Source organism: Anolis sagrei, chromosome 1 (genome assembly GCF_037176765.1).
Source record: "Anolis sagrei isolate rAnoSag1 chromosome 1, rAnoSag1.mat, whole genome shotgun sequence".
Lineage (NCBI taxonomy): Eukaryota > Metazoa > Chordata > Lepidosauria > Squamata > Dactyloidae > Anolis > Anolis sagrei.
The window spans coordinates 145,040,115-145,063,714 of NC_090021.1; the positions used below are offsets into that span (position 1 = coordinate 145,040,115).

Genomic DNA, 23,600 nt, shown 5'->3' on the forward strand with positions numbered 1-23,600 from the left:
TGCATGTACATAGTAGAATTAATACAGTTTAGATTATATTTAACAGTCATAAAACCATGGGATTTGTAGTTCGGTGAGGCACCAACACTCTTTGGCAGAGAAGGCTAAAGACTTTATAAAACTACAGCTCCCATGATTCTACAGCATTGGCCCATGACAGCTAAAGTAGTATCAAACTGCATTCACTCTGATCCCTTCTACACTGCTGTATAGTGTAGACTCAGATAACCCAGTTCAAAGCAGATATTGTAGATTATCTGCCTTAATATTCTGGGTTATATGGCTGTGTGGAAGGGCCCTCTACTGTGTAGATCCATCCACAGCCTGCTGAGGACCATGCAGTGTTGGTGCCTTAACATTATAGGCATTTGAAACATGAACTGCATTCCAAATATAGAATTTTTTTAACAAAGCAAATTCCTAATGCATTTAGTATGAAATTCAACATCAGTTTGAATCTGCTGCTTTAATATTTAATGTTAACACACCCTTTTGCAGCATATCAGCTGTAAGAGGCATTGCTGTTCGCTGCATGATGTTGTTTTAGAAAGTCCTTGGCATCAGAAGAAATTTGTATTGCATTGCAAAGGTGGGCAAGATAAGAAATGGAATCGAATGGAAGAAAGGAAGATTCAACTCCTTCCTCTCATGTTTGACAGTGGCTTTAAAGGTGTGCAGAAATGTTGATTTTCATAAAGCAATGCTTGCTACGTTGCAGACTTCTTGGACAGCAGCCATTTTGTAAAGCGCATCTTGCAGAAGAACAGGCAATCGCTGTGCCGCATGAATTACATCTTGCCTTTCAAGAATACTTCAGATAAAAAGCACAGAAGACTGTGCTGTATAGACAAAGAAGAAACAATAATCTGGTCAGAATTTGTTTCATTCAGAAATTAAAATACACAAAAGAGATTGTATTCTGTAGAAGGTTGATATGTTTTTATGGAATAGCTTGGGTTTGGAAATCTCTTCAAGACCATAACTGCAGGCCCACTTGATCTAAATGATAGATGATAGATAGATAGATAGATAGATAGATAGATAGATAACTGGAGAAAAATACTTGCAAGCTAGCAGTGTGCCTTCCCAGCAGCAACATAAACCTTGTGAAAACTCCCAAGGTATACTATAAAGAAAAATTGAATGTGAGTCCAAGAAGGAATGGTGGCAACAACTGAAGCTACTGGATGTATTTTGATACCTTCCTGACCATTGAGAAAGATTTCCTTTGGTCTCTGGCTCCAGGTTGCCATATTACCTAATTAGCCCATTCCCTGGAATGCCATATAAGGGTTACTTTCATATTACTTTCCACAACCTATTGCCCAAGAAGTAGTCCCAGCGTACTCGACTCCTGTCTCCATCTGTGATATCTCAAGAACTCAGCCCAATGTCATCACAATGGCCTACCCTGGTGACAGAACAAGAACCCACCAGCTAGTCTAAGATTGTGAATAGGCTGTTGCTGATCTGGAAACCCCGGTGATGATCAGATATACCCAACTCTACTACGCCTTTTCACTGAAAGCCAAGGATACTGTCCTGACCCTAAACCGATGCCTGTCATCAGTGATGGACTGGATGAGGGCTAATAAGTTGAAGGTAAATTCAGACAAAACAGAGACACTCCTGGTCAATCAGAAGGTGGATCAGGGTGTGGGATTACCACCTGTGCTGGATGTGGTAACACTCCCCCTGAAGACACAGGTGCACGGGTGATCTTGGACTCATTGTTGACCCTAGAAACTCAGGTGTCAGCAGTGGCCAAGACCACCTTTGCACAGTTAGAACTTGTTTGCCAGTTGTGTCTGTACCTTGAGATGCCAGACCTGGCCATGGTCTGGCATCATCTTGGTTATTTCTTGTTTGGACTACTGCAACACTCTCTACGTGGGGCTGCCTTTGAAGATAGTTTGGAAGCTCCAACTGGTTCAGAGATCAGCAGCCAGGTTACTAAATGGAGTGTCATACAGAGAGCGGACAACTCTCATGTTACAGCAGTTCCATTGGCTGTCAGTCTGCTTCAGAACTAAATACAAAGTGTTGGTCATCGCCTATAAAGTCCTAAATGGTTCAGGCCCAGATTATTTGAAACACCACATCTCCTTGTATAAACCAGCATGAGCACTTCGGTCTGTGGAGGAGGCCCTACTCTCGGTCCCACCCCCCATCTCAAGTGCAGTTGGTGGGAATGAGAGAGGGAGCCTTCTCTGTGGCTGCCTGCTGCCTTTGAAACTTCCTCTTGAAAGAAGTAAAAATGGAATCCTCTCCTTTAAAAACCTTCTAAAGACCCATTTGTATAATCTCACTTACGGAGTGGAGAACGATTAACATATCTAATATATACTCGCGCCTTGACAACAAATATTTACTTCCGTTTGCTAATAAGTTATGCCAAATAATATTGTGATTTTAATGTATTGTTTATTCCTTGGCATGATTTTTGTGTTTATTTAATCATTGTTTTTGATTGTTTATAAGTAATATTGAGTTTACTTTATGTTTTTTCTTTGATCGCTCATTTAATTTTTGGCATTTTGTTATTTCTGTAAACTGCCCTGTGTCCCCCTGGGGAGAGAGGGTAAGTTATAAATAAAGTGTATATGTATATGTGTGTGTGTGTGTGTGTGTGTGTGTATATATATGTGTGTGTGTATATATATATATATATATATATATATATATATATATATATATGAGGTTAGATGCTATCTATTAACCTGATGAGCTGTGGTTAATTTTAATTATATTAATCAGAAACGATGGTTTTACATTTTCCACTAACGATAGTTTACCTTAACCACAGCTTAGCATTAATATTGTGCCAACATGAAGTTAATCTAATGTGTATGCAGAAGCTCTTGAACTCCTAAACTAGAAAAAACAGAGTGAATTTGAGAGGCCTTTTCAGTTTGCTCATGTTAAATCACTGTCTTCCAATCACGGCAATTGAAATAATCTCTCTAAATGTCAGGAAGTTATTGAAATACCTTGTCAAATCAGAGGACCAGGCTAATTAATAGAAGAACTGGATGAACAATATAGAGCTGACCTCCACATCTGCAGATTTCACTTTCGTAGATTTGATTATTTCTGGATTTGATTGCAGTAATATGTGCTCTCTGGGACTCCCTAGATTCTCCAGTGTGGCAATCCAAAAGGTCTGGTGGAAGTTGATAATAAAGTGCTGAAGGACCTAGACATATCTAGAGATCTCAGGGTTCTTAAGATCCTAAATCCTGCTGATCACGAGCATGAAGCATCAAACTATCTGATTAAAGTAATGAAGATATCATGTAATGCCATCTGTAATCAAAACACTAGAAGTATATAAATTTGATATCTGAAGTCAGTTATAATGTACTCAGAATTATTCATAGAAATTCAGCAATGCATTACAAACATACCTGACATGCATGTCTTGGAAGAATTAATGGAATACAAGGAAAAAAGAAGTAACATTTCACTAGATACGTTCTGTACTGCAAATTGCACCCCGCTGCCCAGGAGTGAGTCATGTATCAAATATTTTTATCCCATCGTATGGTTGCTGATAAACTGACAAATTATTTTATTCCCTGTGGCATTCTGCTTTAATAACGCAATTTCTCTAATAATTAATTGGGAGTAGTTCAACTTTTTTTAAAAAAATGCACTAAGTACATCTTTAGACACAATGTAATGTTAATCCAAGTGCTTCATTTCTGGGTTTGATTTCCCAAATGCTTTTTCTGGAATATTGAATCCTCAGCCAATAGATAACAACAAAAAGCCCTAATATTTGTAGTGCCTCACAACTGAAAACTCACATTTTCATTAACTGAAAACTCGAAGATGAAATAAAGGGTGTGTTTGGCTTAAGAGATGCCCCTGGTGGCACAGCAGGTTAAAACATTGAACTGCTGAACTTGCTGACTGTAAGGTCAGCAGTTTAATCTGGGGAGCGGGATGAGTTCCCGCTGTTAGCCCCAGCTTCTGCCAACCTAGCAGTTCGAAAACATGTAAATGTGAGTAGATCAATAGATACCGCTCAGGCAGGAAGGTAATGGCACTCCATGCAGTCATTACCTTGGAGGTGTCTACACTCAACGCTGGTTCTTTGGCTTAGAAATGGAGATAAGCACCACCACCCAGAGTCAGACATGACTAAACTTAATGTCAAGGGGGAAACCTTTACCTTTATTTGGTTTAAGAGCAGACCAATGTTTTACAGACTGGACAAGGAAAAAGGAGCCAGGGCAACAAGCCCACCTCCATACAGCACTGGATTTCAATGATGGCGTCCAGTTCAAAGATATAGAAAATCTACTCTGAAAGGTATACCACATGTTAAATGAATATCCAAGCTTCTGAACCTATTTTGTACTATGTCAGTGGTTCTCAACCTGTGGTTCCCCAGGTGTTTTGGTCTACATCTCCCAGAAATCCCAGCCAGATTACTAGCTGTTAGTATTTCTGGGAGTTGAAAGCCAAAACATGTGGGTACCAATAGGCTGAGAATAACTGTACTATGGGAAACATGTTGGATGGCTTTTATAAAGTCTGCAATATGACTAAGAGGTATAGCTAGCCATTGAAGTCCTGATCAAACACAAGTTAACAATTGTATTCTGATTCCATAGGACTCTGGTAAGCCTCTTTGTTACTTGTGAACCCATTATCCATATTCATTGGGGTGCTTGCAAAATGATGGTTATCATTATAATTTCAAAGGGAACACAGTAATTGAGGATTGACTTTTGGGTCAAGCTTCTAGGAATTCATTGGCCTGTGCATGCATATTCTGGACTTGAATTCTCCAAACTCAATTATTAAGCATAATTGATGTCAACCTTCACTGACTCCAGTTAATTCAAAGCCGATAATATGCATTTGGAAATCAATAGGTTGCAAAGCCAAATTCACCATGGATAAAGAAACCGAGAAGTTGTCAGTGGCAAGTGAATAAATGCTTTTATCCAGAATCTACCAGGAATGAAATTAAATCCTATAAAGACAAACCCAAGCAAAGTTCTTCCTGAACCTAGCATAAAGCAAATGGAGGTGGATGATGAAGCTGGATAAAACTGCAGAACTGTTCCACTGGTAGGGATTGCCTCTTCTTCCTACTCACCAGGTTGCACATTTTCTGCTGTAAGATCATGCTCCAAAAATATTTGTTGGTTGAAATAATTGCCCCTGGTCTTCCTAAATCTCGACATAATTCCTAAATTATTTGACTCAACTTCCTTAGTAATCCTGTCTCTGGGTTCCTTCAGTGTCCTCCATGCTTATAGACTGCTTGCAGGGGGCTGCGGCTAGCACAGTGGGTTAATCTGCCAGCTACAGAAAATCTTTTCAATTGGAAGGTCAGCAGTTCAAGCCACAGGTCGGGATGAGCTCCCGCCATCATTCCTAGCTTCTGTTTACCTAGCTGTTTGAAAACAGCAATGTGAATAGATAAATAGGTATCGCTTTGGCCGGGAGGTAAAAGGTGCCCCTGAAAGCATGCCAGGAAGGCATGGTCCAAGGACAACAGGCTCCTCAGTGTGGAAAATGGAACAACAGCACCTCCACATGGCCGAGCCAAGCACAATCTCCAGATGCCGGAAATGAAAAAAGAGGAAGCCTTGTATCTATATATGTTGTCTATCTGTTGTTAATTGTATAACGGCATTGAATGTTTGCCATGTATGTATTCTGTGATCCGCTCTGAGTCCCCTCGGGTAGGCAGAGTGAAATATAAATAAGTATATTGTTGTTGTTGTTGTTTTAGATTTAATACCTGAAAAGAGAAACCCTCTCTTGTGCAGAGAGTCCCATTTGTTGTTATGTTCTAGTTTGTGTTCAATTACCATTAGTCTTTATGGGTTTTTATTAGGCAAAAAAGCAAGATGTGAATTAAATAAATACAGCCACAATAATTATTCACAGTCAAACAGTTTTCAAAGTCATGTTGGTCTGTTTTAGCAAAAGCCAAACGAAAAGGGGGGAAAGGATGAGACTGCAAAAATAATCTATTATAAGCTTCAAGACTGACTTGTTTGAACATGCCATGCAACTACAATGACCTCTGTCAATGCCAATTAAATAGACTCCTCTCCCGCATACGACAGTTTCAGCCTCTAGTTCAAGAGTCTTTAAATTACTTGTACAGAATATCTTACCATACTGAACTAATACCCCAGCAGTAGGGAATGTTATGACATTCTTTTTAAATTTGGATGAATGCTTTCTCTCTTATCCAAACACTGAAATTATAAATTTCTAAACAAAATATATGAGTTGCTGTATACAATACCTTTGCTCGTAAAAATACCATTACGTTTTTTTCAGAGAAACTTCCTTTATAGGTTTGACGTATCTTTATTCTATCAATATTTTACATAGTTTGTTTTTTTAATACTATGGTTGATGCATCTATATTTGCTTTTCTTTGATTTTGGTTTAACTGCTTTGAGCTTACTTTCAATAGTAAAATACAAATAAGTAATGAAGAATTGTTTGTCAAGCAACTCCAAGCATTGGATGTTATAATTGTTATAGATCACGATGACTCTGGGTAATGGTCAGAACAATATTAGTGGTCCAATTCATTTTTTTCTTCATATTTTTGTTTTTAATGGCTATGTTTTAATCTGCTCTTAAGTCTATTGATAGCTTAATTATATTTTAACTTTGTGTATATTTTCTTCAATACCTGATTTTAGGTATTTAAGGAGCCCCCGGTAGCGCAGTGGGTTAAACCCCTATGCCAGTAGGACTGAAGACTGACAGGTCGCAGGTTCGAATCTGGGGAGAGGCGGATGAGCTCCCTCTATCAGCTCCAGCTCCTCATGCGAGGACATGAGAGAAGCCTCCCACAAGGATGATAAAAAACATCAAATCATCCAGGCATCCCTTGGGCAACGTCCTTGCAGGCGGCCAATTCTCTCACACCAGAAGCGACTTGCAGTTTCTCAAGTCACTCCTGACACGACAAAAAAAAGGTGTTTAAGTTTTGTAACCCACCCCAAGATCCAGTTCTGGGAGAAAGATGGAAATCTAGCTATCTGTCATTCTGCAGAGATGTCTAATTTTATGATTTAATTTTGTTGTTTAAACAATTTCAGCATCCAAGCTTTTCCAGTATGTGCTTGGAAGGCATTGTTTGTTCTGCAGCCTGCTGTAATATTCAGAGAGAGAAAGTTGTGTCAGTGTGTAGAAGAGAGAGAGAGAGAGTGCCAAGCATCAAGCAAGCATGTTAAATGCCACACCCACAACATTAGTTCCTGTTTTGTTCTTGGCCTTCTGATACGTCTCCATCTGAGCTGCCATAAAAGAGCTGTCCTCAGCAAACACTGCTTTCATGCAGACATTAGGGCATGCAGAGTCTGTCTCTAGCTGAACTAACAGTAACAAAAAAGCTAACATCAGACTGGATAATGAGCAAGTGTCACTTTGGATGAAGAGCAGCAGACAACTACATGGAATGGCCATTTGTCTATAAATGTCTAGAGAGGAAGAACAATTAATGCTTTTGGTCAGGGGTGAGGTACCTTCAGGCTTTCCAGACTTTTGGCCTTTATTGCTCACAATCTCTTACCATTGGCTATGCTGGTGGAAGCTACAGAACCAAAAGAGTCCCAATCCTGAACACAAACCATTGGCTATCATAGACATATGAGGAAATGACAAATAGAGGAAATGATGTGAATCATGGTGATAACTGTAATACAGTGCAGAGCACCTTTGCTCAATGAGTTACATAGTTTAATGAGAATTTGAACCCGGGCCTTCCAAATTCTAATCCAGGACTCTAACCACTACTATGTATTGGTTGTCATGGACACATGTATTCATGTAGAGCAGGGGTACTCCATGGAGTTCATGGGGCTCCATGGGTGATAGTGAGGGGCTCCATGGCACCATACTGCTTCCCACCTCCTCCTCTTTCCTCCTCCCTTGAAATGCTGGGAAATTAAAGTTTTGAACTGATGGAAACAGCAACAGCAGCAGTGTCCCCTGGGGCACAGACCCCTTCCTCCCCACTTCCGTCACTGCCCTGACTATTTTCCTCATCGCCCAGAGCCTCCTTCCACCTTTTTTTTTTTTTTTGCTTCCAAACCTTTATTTCCTTCCCACCACTCAGGGGGTGCTTTGATTGTGTTTTCCCTGTATGGCAGAAGGGAGTTGGGCTGGATGGCCTCTAGGGTTTCTGTTACTACTACTACTACTACTACTACTACTAGAATCTGTTGGGGGTGCTTTGATTGTGCTTTTCCTGCATGGCAGAAGGGGATTGGACTGGATGGCCCCTGGGGTCTTCCACTGAAATACTGTTAAGTTTATGCTGGCTAAAATTAAAAGAGGAATATGGAAACAAACAGATTTCTGGAAAATATGGGGAAAATTTATTGAGTATATTTTTAGATAAAAGGTGTGTGGTAGAGATATACATAGTATAAGTTGTAACGGAATGATAAGAAATATGCTTAAAGATGTATTTGATTATTTTTACTGTTAGATTGTATATAATATGACAAATTCTTCTATCTAAGATGTTGTAAAAAGAAGGAAGAATATATGCTTATACATGTTGTTTGATAAATGTATAATAAAAAAATAAAAAAGTTTATGCTGGCTAAAACTGTTCTTCATTTTAAATATTGTATTGTCCATTCTTTCCTCTTTTTTGCACTGTGTGAATTAGTTCACACAAACACTCTCCATTCATCAGACATTGGGCCTAGTCTATGCCTGATATATATGCATTATATATAATATAATATAATATAATATAATATAATATAATATAATATATAATACAATCATTTTTTGAGGCTTCACAAGAAATTTTTGCTTCTAAAAGGGCTCCGTGGCTGAAAACATTTGAGAACCCCTGATGTAGAGGAAATGATGTGAACCAGGGCTGTAACTAGAATACAAGCCGGAATTTAAATTCTAATTGAACAGCATAGTCCATTGGGCAACCTTGGGCCTTTTCACTTCTCTTCTATCTACACCCGCCTCACAGGTTTGTTGTAAGGATAAAACTGGGAAAGAGTGCCATGCATGCTACTTTGAATGTGTATGAGGAATGGCAGGATATATCTGAAATGAAATAAATAGGTGGCTGGGTCCATGGATGGATAAATATAGTTGGCATCCAATTCTAGGCACAGGAAATTTTCTGCAACTCAGCACGAGTGCTAGGATATGCTATATTAAATGCTTCACCACAAATCAGGTCATATAATAAACATATGGCAAGTAACCTTACATAATGACATAAATCTTGCTCTTTAATATTAAATTATATAACAATATTAACCCTTCTCTTTTATGCATCTGATGCATAAGAGAGAAAGTAGCGTTGTGCAAGGTTCCCTAGTGATGTGCAAGGTACATACTTCTCCATCTTCTCCAACTCTGCCATTTCATGTGTCATAAGGAACCATTTCTCAAAGGTTGTACCAGTAAACCATAAGGTTTGACAGGATCTACCAGTCTCACTAGGCTTCAGAGCCCAAGGAAAGACCGTGTACCCATTATCTGAGAATCTACCTATCCAAGTATAGAAAGAAATATGTTTCATCAGGTAATAAATTGGCCATAACAACCACACATTGAATAGTTGTAATCCTCAAGGGTAGGAGGGACTCTGTACAGATACAACAACAAATCTTCATGGGACATATTATCCACATTAAACTTTTTACTAATTTTCAGATGCTAACTTTCTCTTAAACAAGCACACAAGGAAGGAAATCATATATGCTTACACACAGACATGTCCAACAACAGGCAGTCCAACAACCTTAGCTGTTCTTGGACTGCCCTATTCATGACAGTCCAGTATAGTTAATGGCCAGAGATAAGGATTGCTATGGCCTGACATCTCCTGGTTGTCCCTGTTTTTTTCGAGCCCTGAGCTAACTGGACCAGTTTTACATCTTCAGACGTTGAAAGCAATTACAATTGTTCAATTGGTCAACACTGGCACTAGATTCGTCTCTTGAATACCTCCCTTAAAATCAGTTATGATTACATCTTACACCTGACCAGATCTAGAATCACTAGAGTCTTGTTGTAAGTCTTGATTAAAAGTACAAACCTCAAGAGAAGAAGGCAGTAACATCAATGCATACGTTTTTTCTTTAGTACAGAACGATAAAGTTTGTCTTTAGCCAATGCCAGCATCACATTTGTTATCCTTCTCGCCATTGAAAAGAGAGAAGCATTTCCTGCATTCCCAGTAACCTTAATTAGTTATACTTCGAAAACTATAATACCCAGACTGTATGCAAACCTGAGATAATATCATCAGTTTGTATGAATGTAATTGTGGATATGCAGTGAAATGAAACAGACACACGGTGGCCTGTTAGCTTGCACATTTCCATTCTGTATCATTAATGTGGCTGTAATGATTTGATGCTGCGAACCAGGTTCAATTTGTATTAACGCAGGCTCTTTAAAACACAAATGCACATGGTTTGGGACAGCTCCAGCTGAAAAGCAAAAAGCATTTATGACTGCAGCCATCGTAAATTCAATTTGGTCCATGCCAGCTGAGCATTTGCCATCTAAAGTAACAGAAAAACATTCATGACGGATTGCTCCTGGTCTTTCTTTTCTCTTGCATTAGCATTCAGCCTCTTTTTACTGAATTAGAAAACATGCCACATTTAACATGAGCAAAGAAAGAATATTATAAATACTGTTTTTTAAATGCCACAGTAAAAATCATATATATTCTGAAATGTTGTCGAACTGCAGCAATAACAACATCATCTGTATGGCTGTGTGATTCCCATCCTTATTTAAGGGAATACTGGAACCAACTTGGAAGGATGTGACATTTGTTTGCTTTTTAATTATGAACACACATGGTTAAAAACACAATATTCCCAAAACATTCACACCTAGCTCCAACAGACAAGAGTTCTTTGCCCACCCTGGTCATTCCACAGATATATAAACCCACTTTCCTGGTTCCAATGGACCTCACTGCCTCTGAGGATGCTTGACATAGATGCAGGCGAAACGTCCAGAGAAAATGCCTCTAGAACATGGCCATATAGCCCGAAAAACCTACAACAACCCAGTAATCCTTAGGGTGTTGTCGAAAGCTTTCATGGCTGAAATCACTGAGTTGCTGTGAGTTTTCTGGGCTGTATGGCCTTGTTCCAGAAGCATTCTCTCCTGACATTTCACCCATCTCTATGGCAGGCATCCTCAGAGGTTGTGAGGTCTGTTGGAAACTAGGAAAATTGAGTTTATATATCTGTGGAATATCCAGAGTGAGACAAAGAACTCTTGTCTGTTTGATGTAGGTGTGAATGTTGCAATTGGCCACCTTGATTATCATTGCAGCTTCAAAGCCTGGCTGCTTCCTGCTTAGGGGAATCCCTTGTTGGGAGGTGTTAGTTGACTGTGATTGTTTCCTGTCTGGAAATCCCATTTTCTTAATTTGTTCTTTCTTTATCCATAGTAATTTGATGGCATGTTCCATACATTTGAAAGACATAAATTAATACTACAACTTGAAATGACATGTTCTGACTTTATATAACATGTTGGGTTTTGTACATCCTTGCTGCAAAGACGGCAAGCGTCAGCACTCTATTGCTCACCCATAAAATATAGATCAATTGGGAGTATTATAGTCCTAGGACAAAAGATATTGAGATGTACTTCTGCATGACAAGGTTTTCATATCGGAGCCAAAAACATTTGAACACTGCTTACTGCAGAACAGCATTGCTATAAAGAGTAACAAATGGATAAATACTTCCAGATACAGATATTGCTCTCTCACACCAGTGAAAACAGCTTATTCTGTAATACTGTTCAGTAAAAAAAAAAGTTCATCAGTAAATATAAATTCAGCCAGAAGGGAAGATTGCCCAAGCAAATGAACAGGAACAAAACCAGAGCAAATGAATGACAGCAGAATACATTTTCTTTACCGAAGCCATTTACGTCAGTAATGATATTTCTAGATTCCATAAAAGGTTGTGAGACTGAGCCGTAAGGCATAAAGGGCAACAGGATGCTTCTGAGAGCCAAGTTCCACAATCCGCAGCCTCATAAAATACGTTGGTGGTGGGACTATACCATTTCCATCAGGGTGGAAGAGTGATGGAAATTTCCACAACATCACCAGCATATAATTGCTTGGTGGAAAAAAAATGGTATAAATGAATATAATAAAATAAATAATTGCATGCCAGAGATGCAGTTTTCTAGCCCTGGGTTTTTAGGGACTTTGATTTTGTGTTTCCTGTTCAGCACAGACTGAAGTGGAACCATCTAGCAAGAGATTAACCACATGGGAGCTCCCATTGTGTGAGTTTTATCTCTGACCTGAAGCTTTTTATTTCTATATTGTGTTATAGTTCAAATGTCATTGCACAATTTAGTATTGTGGTTAACATTCATTAAAGTCACATTCACATTAAAGATTGGTATCCTAGCATTTGTTCATTCCAACTGTTGGATTGCAAATATTTTTGGGCCTCTTACCATCTCACCTTTTACCATGGACTATGATTATTTAAACGTCAGTTCATATGTCTAACAGCCTTCACCTTCCATTCATAATAGTATCATGGAAGATTGAAATGATTACTTCATGGGATTATATATTCTAGAATTCCCTCCTGCCATCCAGAATAGTCTGGAAGATTGTGGAAGTTGTGGTCAGAAAAAGTCATTATTTCTAAACTCAAGATATTTAATGTTCTGCTTTATAGAGCTGTCCCTGACTTTTAATTAAACTGCTTTCTGTGGGGTTTTTTCCATTTCTTATAGGCCAATATAAACTTAGGAGCAAAATATTGTGCAACACCTTGGAGCAGGCATGTAGCCGGGGGGGGGGGGGGGGGGCGCTTTGGGGGCTTCAGCCCCCACCCCCGAAATTCTCATGGTGGTCTGCGAAAAGGCCTTACTGGTACATTATTTAAACTGTTATGTTTATTCATATCACGATCTCTTATGTTTATTCATATCACCATGCTCAATATATCTCATATGCATGGGGATATTGGGGTAAGGATACAAAAGGTTTGCTAGGATAGACCCTCTTTCACTCAGGCTCAGCCCCCCCCCCCCCCAAATAATCAAACTCAGCCCCCCCCCCCCCCAACCAAAATCCTGGCTACGGGCCTGCCTTGGAGGTGATGTTTGGTGTTGTTTAAGAATAAAGATGACTTTGGAAAAGAGAAATGCTACCAATCCAAGAACAGAATCTAAACCGTCGGGAAATAACTTGATGCAGCTATTCCCAGAGGGCAAAATAAATCATATTCCTTTTCAAACGATTCCTAGCCTTTCGTATTTCCAATTCTCAACCAACCTGCAGTTCCATTATACCATGAATACAAATGGGATCCTGAACCATATTTTTGCTATTCAGTTTTCTTTCCAGCCAGATCTTTCCTCCTTTGTATTATGCAATTCTGTTCCTTCTCCCATTGAGTTTTCCATTCTGTCAGTAAGCATTTTATGGCACCTGAGCATTTCCCTACATCTGTCGATCTCTCCCTCTTATGCTTATTTTGTTTACATAATAATAAATTATAGCCATACCTGGACACCAGTTACAAAGATAATGAATCCAGAGAGACCAAAAAAGCCATGGGCAGATGGGAATAGGATATAATAATAATAATAATAATAATAATAATAATAATACTTTATTTATACCCCGCTACCATCTCCCCAAGAGACTCGGTGCGGCTTACATGAGGCCGAGCCCGCAATACATCAATAATACAAACAATAATATAAAACTCATAACAAAAAATAAGCAATAGACATTAATATAAATATTTAAGTCTAATAAGAGGTCATGTTCAGATAGACCAATCATTTCTTGTTTTCCTCAGATAAGTACTAAAAAGGAGAAAGAAAGAGTAGCACAGACAATTTTTAGCAGTTCTATACCTATCAATCTAATCCTTGGCCTAGAAAAATTGAATCCTTTTAATGTCAAAATGGCTTCTAGAAAATGTCTGCAGCTCAGTGATACATCTCATGCTCTGTGTGCTCAAGGTCCAATGTTTGATCTGTTAACATCCCCATAGATCTGGAAGTGTCCCCTCCCCCCACCAAAAATGGATCTCAAGTAGTAGAGCTGGGAAAGTTTCTTGTTGTTCTTTTATCTGGACAGAAGCCAAAAGGGGGCGCTAGAGAGAGAAGGATAGTCCATTTTATGGGGGGGGGGGGGGGAGCTGAAGGAGGAAAACCAATTTTCCCCATTTTTACTGGTTATCCCCCCTTCCCATATCATTAATGATGGTTGTTTTGACGACGGTGACATGGATGGGGAGAAATAATAAGAAAATTGAGGGAAATTATTTTACTCTTTCAACTCCCCCACCATCATAAAATGGACTATCCTTCTCTCTCTAGCACCCCCTTTTGGCCTCTGCCTGGATAAAGGGACAATACTTCTACGACTAATTGGAACAACAGCTTCTATCAACCAAGACTAAAATGGTCAGCAGAGAGGGATCTTGGGAATTTAAGTCCAAAGTATCTAGAATAGGCTGCCTATGTCCTATTTCCGCCTCTCCATATACTTTTCTGTACTCACTATTACTATCACTGGTATCTAGGCACAGGTGCCATTGTGTATGTAAGCAAAATATGCATAAGAAGGCAAGATTGGCCAAAATTCCCATTTAGGGAACTTTCAGCAACTGCTGATCTTTCTCCTTTTTAAATGCACTTTCCTTGATGTTTGCTATTAAACTTTAAGATATAGTTCTAAATCAATATCAATATTTGCCAATCCAGAGTAAGCCATTCCTGACATTTCTAGATGTTCAACTAGCCCTCCGTATCTGTGGATTCTGTATCCACAGATTCAACCTCCCGCAGCTTGAAAATATTAAAAGGAATTCCAACAACGTAAACTTTGATTTTACTGTTTTGTGTAAGAGGCATCATTTTACTATGCCACTGCATATAATGGATCTCAAGTATCCACATTCAAAGTGCTGGTTATGACTTTTAAAGCCCTAGACGGTTCAGGTCCAGGCTATCTGGCTGACCAAATCCCCTTGTATGAATTTGGCCAGGCTTTGAGATCTTCAGGAGAGACACTTCTCTGAGTCTCCACATGAAGAGAAAAAGCAGGATATAAATAAACATAATAATAATAACAACAACAACAACAACAACAACAACAACAGGTGTTGGTGTCCACAGAGGCTCCTGGAACCAAACCCCAGTGGATACCAAGGACCCACTGTAAATTGAAAACACACTTCATACATCCTTAGAAAAGGATAATTGAAAGCACCAGTATTATTATTTTGAAAAGCTCCTGTCCATCTGCATTCCTATTGAGGAAATATGCTTCTAGCTTCAGTGGCATTGTGTTCAATAGAAACATACACTGAACTGTGAGCCCACTTGGCTGACATTTTCTTCTCCTGGGAATGATATCCGCTGAACCAAGAAACCAATGGGAGATTGTCTGGTTTTGTCTACTTCAAAGATCCTTTCATTTCTCCAGGGTTTATTTATTTATTGTGTCTGAAGTGAATTGAGGGTACAGTTAATATGCATTTAAAAACACAAACAAAGTTTAAAAACTTGGCATTATGCTAAATGTCCTTTGACCAGTAGCTGGCCACTTGGATTGCCTCTGGTGTCACTGTGAGCAGGTCCTCCATTGTGCAGGTGACAGGGCTTGGTCTGCATTGTAGTAGGTGGTCTGTAATTTGCTTTTCTTCATACTTGCATGTCGTAGACTCCACTTTGTAGCTGTTTCTTAAGATCTCGTGGTGCCAGAGTGCAGGCTGTACAGCACCTTCAAGGTTGCCCAATCTTCTGTGTGCCCAGGGGGGAGTTTCTCATCCGGTCTCTGCCACTAATTAACATGCTGAGTTTTAACCTGCCACTTTTGGACTCCCACTTGCTGAGGTGTTCCAGTGAGTATCTCTGTCGATCTTGGGAAGCTGTTTCTTGATTTAAGGCATTGGTATGTTGGCTGATATCTGAACAGGGGATGGGCCGGAGATGTCACTGCCTTAGTCCTTTCATTATTGGCTGCTAGGCTTGTTTGATTAAAAAAAATGGTTCAAAACTTGTTTCAGATGTAGGGGGCGCTGGTGGTTCGATTTGGAAGTCAATTCCAATTTTCACAGAAAAAAATGTTCAAAACTTTTCCAAACTTCTGAGACTTCCGAATCTTTCCTTAATGGTTTGAAAGTGCTATTTCCTGTTTCATTGGGTGGTCTTTACTTTGAAAGTAGTTGTTTTACTCCAGAAGCGGAAGGGGGGAGGCACGAAGCAAAGGGAGGAAATTCATAAAGTCTGGATTAAAATGCTTCCCAGGCTCCAATCCAGAAACGAGGGGAGAGAAAAGGCAGGAAATTCATCCAGTTTGTTTTAAAATGCTTCCCATGCTTGAGACCAGAAGCGGGGGGAAACTGAACCATTTCTGACTCATTTACTGCTTCCTAACAGAAATGGTGGGAAAAGCTTCAGAAGGGCAAAGGGACTTCTGGTTTCCTTAAAAACTTCAAAATCTCTTCAAAAAGCAAATATTTCCGAATTCATTCCAAATTATGAAGATTCCCACCGAACCTAACCATGCCTATTGGCTGCTACTTCCCGCTGGATGTCAGGTGGTGCAATACCAGCTAAACAGTATAATTTCTCCAGTGGTGTGGGGCATAGCCATCCTGTGACAACACAGCACGTCTCATTAAGAACGAGGTATTCCACACTGTAGGTCATGTTGACTTGGTTGAGCCTCCTTCTCTGGAGGTTTTCAAGCAGAGGCTGGATGAGTTGCTGTGAGTTTTTTGGCCAATGTTCCAGAAGCATTTCACCCACATCTCAAAGTAGGCCCATAGCCAGGATTTTGAGGGCTGAGTTTGATTCGGGGCGGGGGGGGGGGGGTGAATCTGAGTGAAAGAGGGTCTACCCTAGCAAACCTTTTGTATCGTTACCCCAATACCCCCATTGTTGTTGTTGTTCATTCGTTCAGTCGTCTCAGACTCTTTGTGACCTCATGGACCAGCCCACGCCAGAGCTCCTTGTCGGCCATCACCACCCCCAGCTCCTTCAAGGTCAGTCCAGTCACTTCAAGGATGCCATCCATCCATCTTGCCCTTGGTCAGCCCCTCTTCCTTTTACCTTCCACTTTCGCCAGCATCATTGTCTTCTCTAGGCTTTGCTGTCTCCTCATGATGTGGCCAAAGTACTTCAACTTTGTCTCTAGTATCCTTCCCTCCAGTGAGCAGTCAGGCTTTATTTCCTGGAGGATGGACTGGTTGGATCTTCTCGCAGTCCAAGGCACTCTCAGAACTTTCCTCCATGCATATGGGATATATTGAGCATGGTGATCAGATCATGATATGAATGAACATAACAGTTTAAATAATGTACCAGTAAGGTCTTTTCGCAGACCACCATGAGAATTTCCCGGGGGGGGGGGGGGCGCTTGAGCTATATGCCTGTCTCAAAGGTTGTTAGGTCAGTTGGAAACTGGGCAAGTGGAGTTTATATATCTGTGGAGTGTCCAGGGTGGGAGAAAGAACTTTTGTCTGTTTGAGGCGAGTGTGAGTGTTGCAATTGGCTACCTTGATCAGCATTGAATAGCCTTGCAGCTTCAAAGCCTGGCAGGGGTGCTTTTCCTACATGGCAAGAAGGGGTTGGGCTGGATGGCTTTTGGGGTCACTTTCTTCCAACTCTGAAGATTCTCTGATTCTTGGGAGACGAAGGCTGGCGTCTCCTCCTCCTCTTCCTCCTCCTCCTCCCTCCTTGGTGCCACGCGCCATCTGAGTCATTATTGCCTTCTTGGAACAGGTTCCCGGCTGCTCACGCAACCGACCCTTGGCTTAATCCAATTGCTGCATTTTCTGGCAGGCGGAGGAGCCCTTGTGGAATCCCGCTTTGGCCCCGCAGAGAGATTCTCATTGAGTTGCCATACATTTCCCAAACCCACTATGTTTCAATTTTCCTCCCCCCCCCCTAATTTCTTTTGGAGTCACGAGGCACCCCAAGAACGCCAGGAATGAAGCTTGGAGGGGCGTCCTCCTCCCCCGCGCGCCTCTCCCGCGTGGCCTCTCCCTCCCCGCTTTGCCTGGGGGCGGGCCAAACCATTCCAAAGCGGAGGGGGGAGAGCGAGAAAAGAGAGCGAGAGGCTATGTTGGGCTGCTTCTTCTTCGAAGGCGCGTGCTGCGCTGGTCACGTGGGGCCGGGCCGCTGTCGCAGGTTTGAATCACAAGCCCGGCTCGAGCGCAGAGGAGCCAAACCGTGCGGAGGAAAGAAAGATGGCTCCGTGCTATGGAATCTGGGGTGATCTTGTAAAACCACAACTCTTTGAAGATTCCCTAGCATTGCTACCATTCCTTCTACAGCGCCCAAAGGTGCGCCATTGAGAATTGGGGAGAGGGAAGGGTGTTAGTGAGGAGGACCTCCGTCCGAAGAACGTGCTTCCTCTTCCTCCTCCCGCCCCGCCTTGAATGCCGCAGATGGACGCCAAGAGCGGCTGGAGAAACGTGACCGAGAAGAGAAGCTGATCAAGGGGGGCGGGTCGCAAGGGGGCGTGTTTGACGTACATCTAGATCTAGGGAGACTCTGGCGCCTCCAGGGAGGGGTTCTCAGTCTCCCCCCCCCCCTCCCTCCAATCGATCAGCCTTCCAAAATCAGAACAGGCGGAGGCGCTAGATGGAAACATCCATCTCTCTTGGCGCCTTGGTTCCCAGAGAGCCGCCATGGCATGTTTGTTTTGGAAATACCCCCCCCCCCCCCCCAACACCAACACCACTTCCTCTTGCAGAGAGAGAGAGAAAGATGGAAAGAGCTAAAATCCCCGATACTCTGGCATCTTTCCTTTTGACTCAACCAAACTAAATGGGGCTTTAATGGATGCCCTGATTCTTGGCGTCATTATGTAAATAGATATTAGATAATGACGCTATGTATGCATGTAATACGTATAGCAAGAGTAATTAACGTTCCTGGGGGGATGGGGATTTGGTGGTGGTGGAATTGGGGAAAATACTGGTATTTTGACTGTTTATTTTGAAGATTGTATGTTTCTATATATGATACAATATATTTTTAAAAAGCTATGTATGCATGCATGTGTGTATATGTATATGTATGTATGTGTATATATATATATATCCAGGGGCATGTAGCCAGGTTGGGGGGGGGGGGGCTTGAGGGGCTTCAGCCCCCCCCCCCCCCCGAAATTCTCATGGTGGTTCACAAAAAGACCTTACTGGTGCATTATTTAAACTGATATGTTTATTCATATCATGATCTGATTACTATATTCAATATATTCCATATGCATGGGGGTATTGGGGTAACGATACAAAAGGTTTGCTAGGGTAGACCCTCTTTCACTCAGACTGAGCCCCCTCCCCCCCCCCCCCCCCAATCAAAATCCTGGCTACGGGACTGCCTTGGAGGTGACGTTTGGTGCTGCTTCAGAATAAAGATGACTTTGGAAAAGAGAAATGCTACCAATCCAAGAACAGAATCTAAACCGTCGGGAAAGGGCTTGATGCAGCTATTCCCAGAGGGCGAAATAAACTCAGCCCCCCCCTCCCCGAATCGAAATCCTGGCTACGGGCCTGTATATGTCTGTGTATATGTAAATATATAAATACAGATGCATCTATATATGTATATATAAGTATATATGCATATATAAATAAGGATGTACCTATATATGTATAGATAAATAAGTATGTATGTGTATATATATATATATAGGTGTGTGTGTATAAGTTTGTATATATACATATATATGTATGTATGTATATATAAAGTATGTATACATATGTATAGATAAGTAAGTATGTATATATATATGTTTATATGTGTGTGTACAAGTTTGTATATATACGTATATTATATATTGCTTCTTGGCAGGGGGTTGGACTGGATGGCCCATGAGGTCTCTTCCAACTCTTTGATTCTATGATTCTATATGTATGTATATATAAAGTATGTATACATATGTATATATAAATAAGTATGCATATATAAATAAGTCTCTCTCTCTCTCTCTATATATATATATGTATGTACGTATGAATATATAAATAAGCATATTTGTGTGTGTATATATATAATAAGTATATATACCGTATAACTATGTATATTTATGTATATGTGTGTACTGTATTTATGAATTGGAGTGCGTTTTACAATCGATGGCGTCTTACAATTTCAGTACCAGCACCACCCACAAAAAATACCCAAGATACACCCCATTTTTAGAGATATAGGGGGAAAGTGCGTCTTGGAGCTGAAGGTATACTAGATAAATAAATAGATATATAGTATATCTTCAGTCAAGGGGGGGTTTACCTTTTTAGATAGATAGATAGATAGATAGATAGATACCTTCAGTCAAGGGGAAACCTTTATCTCCCTATCCCTATTTATTTATTTTTTACAAAATAGACATGTCCTGCCTTTCTGAAGCAAGATTGTGTGTATGAGAGAGGAATGCTGCCGGAGCCCCCCCGCTGCCAATCCGTTACATAAGATAGCACGCACCCGGTTGAGGGAGCTCTGCAGCATCAGGGTCCTCCTCTTCCTCCTCCTCCTCGTTCGGCTTCCCTCCCCTCTGATAGAGAAAGGTGGGTTGGGGAGGTGGGCGGGAGAGTTTTGAAGCCCATCTCCAGCACCCATCTCCTCTCCTTCCTTCTCTCCATCCCCCCCCTCCCTACTCTTCCCCAAAGACTCTTGCCCATAATCCAGTTTCAGAATGGCCTCTCGACATGATGTCGTAGTAGGCAGGAAACATGAATGAAGCCGCCCTCCCTCTGGCCGTGGCAAGAGGAGAAAGGGTTCAAAACCACTAGGAAGCGGAATAGGAACCCTGCAGCCTGCTCTCTATTTAGAGTCCCCACGATGCTTGTTATTCCTCTGCGTATTGGAAGAATCTCTTCCTAGATAAACAAGGGTCCATAGTATTGATTGAGGGAAAGAGATATTCATATTCAGCAACAACTGAAGGTTTTGCGACAGGACTGCAACGGCACGGTTGGGAGAGCTTTCCAGCTTCCCTAAATGGCGATGGATGCGGAGGTGAATTTTTGAAGAGGCCAAGGAAGGGGGTGAAGCATGTGAGGCATGTAAACAGTCTTGATCGCACCCGGAATTTGGAAATACGGGACTAAATCCCACTGTTGTCCTCCCCAAGTAGAGCAGACCTCTTGGAAGGAGCCATGACTGACTAAATGCCACATTGAATGAGTAATAAATGACTGGAATATAAATAGACTCATTGGATGAGTAACGTTTTGCAGTCCTTGTGCGGGCTTGATTTGGTCCAGTAGGTCTATGCGGTGGAGGCTAAGCCTTAGATTTAGCTTGATGTTTCTCACTAGTTGTTACTATTTATATCATTATTAATTATTATTATTAATTGTTATTATGCGTAGCCCCCAGGCATCGAGGCAAGAGATTGGCCTTCCTTCTCTACAATGTCTCAGAGCCAGAAACCCTTGCTCCTTCCTGAATGCAGACAGGGGAGCTGTCCGAGGTGCTGAACCCAAGCTCTATACTGTGTGCGGGGTTTTCCTCTGAGCCGGAAACGCTGTATACTTAATACAGGCAGGTGAGCTGTCCGAGGTGCTGAATCCAAAGCCCTCTGCAGTGTCTGCGGGGTTTTCTTCTGAGCTCCTTATCCTTAATGCAGGCAGGGAGCTGTCCGAGGTGCTGGACCCAAGCCCCCTTGTGTTGCTGTTGCTGCTGCGGCATCAGAGCTGGGAGCTGCGCGCGCAGCCCCTGATGGATTCCTGCGACGGAGGCGGCTGCTGCTGTCCATGGTCCTGAAAGTGGAGCTGCGGCGGAAGACCCTCGGCCGCTCTATGCAACAAAATCCGCGCTATATCTCTGGTATTATATCCCCCACACACATCCTTCCAACTTTTGCCACCATATTACGAGGCAGCCAAAACAGAGCTATGCGCCAAAACGAGAGAGGAAATGAAAGCGAGAGAGAGGCCAGCAAAACAAAAACAAACCCTTTGCTTTCCCTGTTCAGGAATGCTGGGAGAAGAGCATTAATAAGTTAAGAATACATGAATATTGTCGAAGGCTTTCATATCCGGAATTATAAGGTTGTTCAATGTATTGTCGAAGGCTTTCATGGCCGGAATCACTGGGTTGTTGTAGGTTTTTCCGGGCTATATGGCCATGTTCTAGAGGCATTTTCTCCTGACGTTTCGCCTGCATCTATGGCAAGCATCCTCAGAGGTAGTGAGGGCTGTTGGAAGTAGGAAAATGGGTTTATATATTTGTGGAATGACCACAGACCACAGAGTTTTCCGGACTGTATGGTCATGTTCCAGGAGCATTCTCTCCTGACGTTTCGCCTGCATCTATGGCAAGCATCCTCAGAGGTAGTGAGGTCTGTTGGAAGTAGGAAAATGGGTTTATATATCTGTGGAATGACCACAGATCACAGAGTTTTCCGGACTGTATGGTCATGTTCCAGGAGCATTCTCTCCTGACGTTTTGCCTGCATCTAGGGCAGGCATTAATATTTCTCTCCCCTTCATCTTCTCTTTCATTATGATTGGAGATATTTCTGCTCCTCCTTCTCAGACTAAACAGTAAACAAATGAGTGTTTTTCTCTCTCTCCATCTTCGTACTGCTCCTCCTTCCCTTCTCGGCCTAATGAGGGTTTCTCCTCCCCCCCCCCCCCCCCCCCCCCCCCCTCTAATCAGAAATAAACATCAGGGTTGAAGAGATTCATACTCTCCTTTCTCCCCCGCAAAGCAATGGAAAGAAAAGAAGGCAGGCGCCAGGGAGTGCTTCCTTCCCTCCTTACCTGGCCTCCGGGAGCGTTGCTTCCTCGCAAAGCCTGGCTTGGCTGGCAACCGGGGAAGGAGAAGGAGAAGAGCCGCTCCTGACCTCTCCGAGTCTCCTTCTTCAATGAAACGGGAGCTGTGCCCTCATCAAAGATGGCCGTCGCTCCCAACGTCAGCAGCTTTTAATAGACATCTATTGAGGGGCGGATGGGAGGGGGAGGAGGGGAGGGAAAGGAGGGCGCGCGCGCGCACGAGGAGAAGGGAAGGGAGGGGGGAAGAGCCGGAGCGCCAGGGAGGCGTCTGGGGGAGCTTGACTCATCAGAAGCTGATGCTGCTGCTGCTGTTACTGCTGCTGCACAATATACCGCAATCCCGGGCATTTCCCTCCCCCTCCTATACAGAAAAGAAAACAGAGAGGAAGGGATCCGGTAAAAAAAAAAAGCAGTTAAAGGACCCAAGAAAGGGGGTGTGATCTTCCGTGCAAGCCAGAGTTTGGAAGGGTGTTTTGAAAGGGGGAAAAAGTATTTGTTATGATGAGAAGTTTTGGTTTCCTTCAGCTGGGGGCGGGAGCAGCACTGCGGTAGGGATTTGTTTTCGCTAGAGCAGTGGTCCGAAAAGGGTATTCCTCTGAAGACTCCAGCAGACTCCATATATGGCCTGTTGACGTGGCTCTTTCTATTTTTAAGGATGCTTTTCCTTACTCCGAAGAAGCCACATTTCTCGGGGGGCTTGTCAAACAAGACAATGAGGACTCCCCAATAATTAAAATGTGGGGTTGTTTGTTGTTGTTGAGAGGTTTTACTTTTTTGCCTTGTAATCTACGTTGG

At 41.9% G+C, this 23,600-nt stretch overlaps 1 protein-coding gene across 2 annotated transcripts in view; it reads right to left on the reverse strand.

The window, feature by feature from the left end:
- The window catches only part of SNAP25 (synaptosome associated protein 25), a 72,738-nt gene extending 49,791 nt beyond the window's left edge, over nt 1-22,947 (reverse strand). The window contains exon 1 of one of the 2 annotated variants that reach the window (XM_060785806.2): nt 22,794-22,947. The gene's annotated coding sequence lies outside the window, so the exon portion shown is untranslated. The remainder of the gene's footprint in view (nt 1-22,793) is intronic. The other variant, XM_060785799.2, reaches the window with a different exon arrangement.
- Between the last annotated feature and the right edge of the window lie 653 nt (nt 22,948-23,600).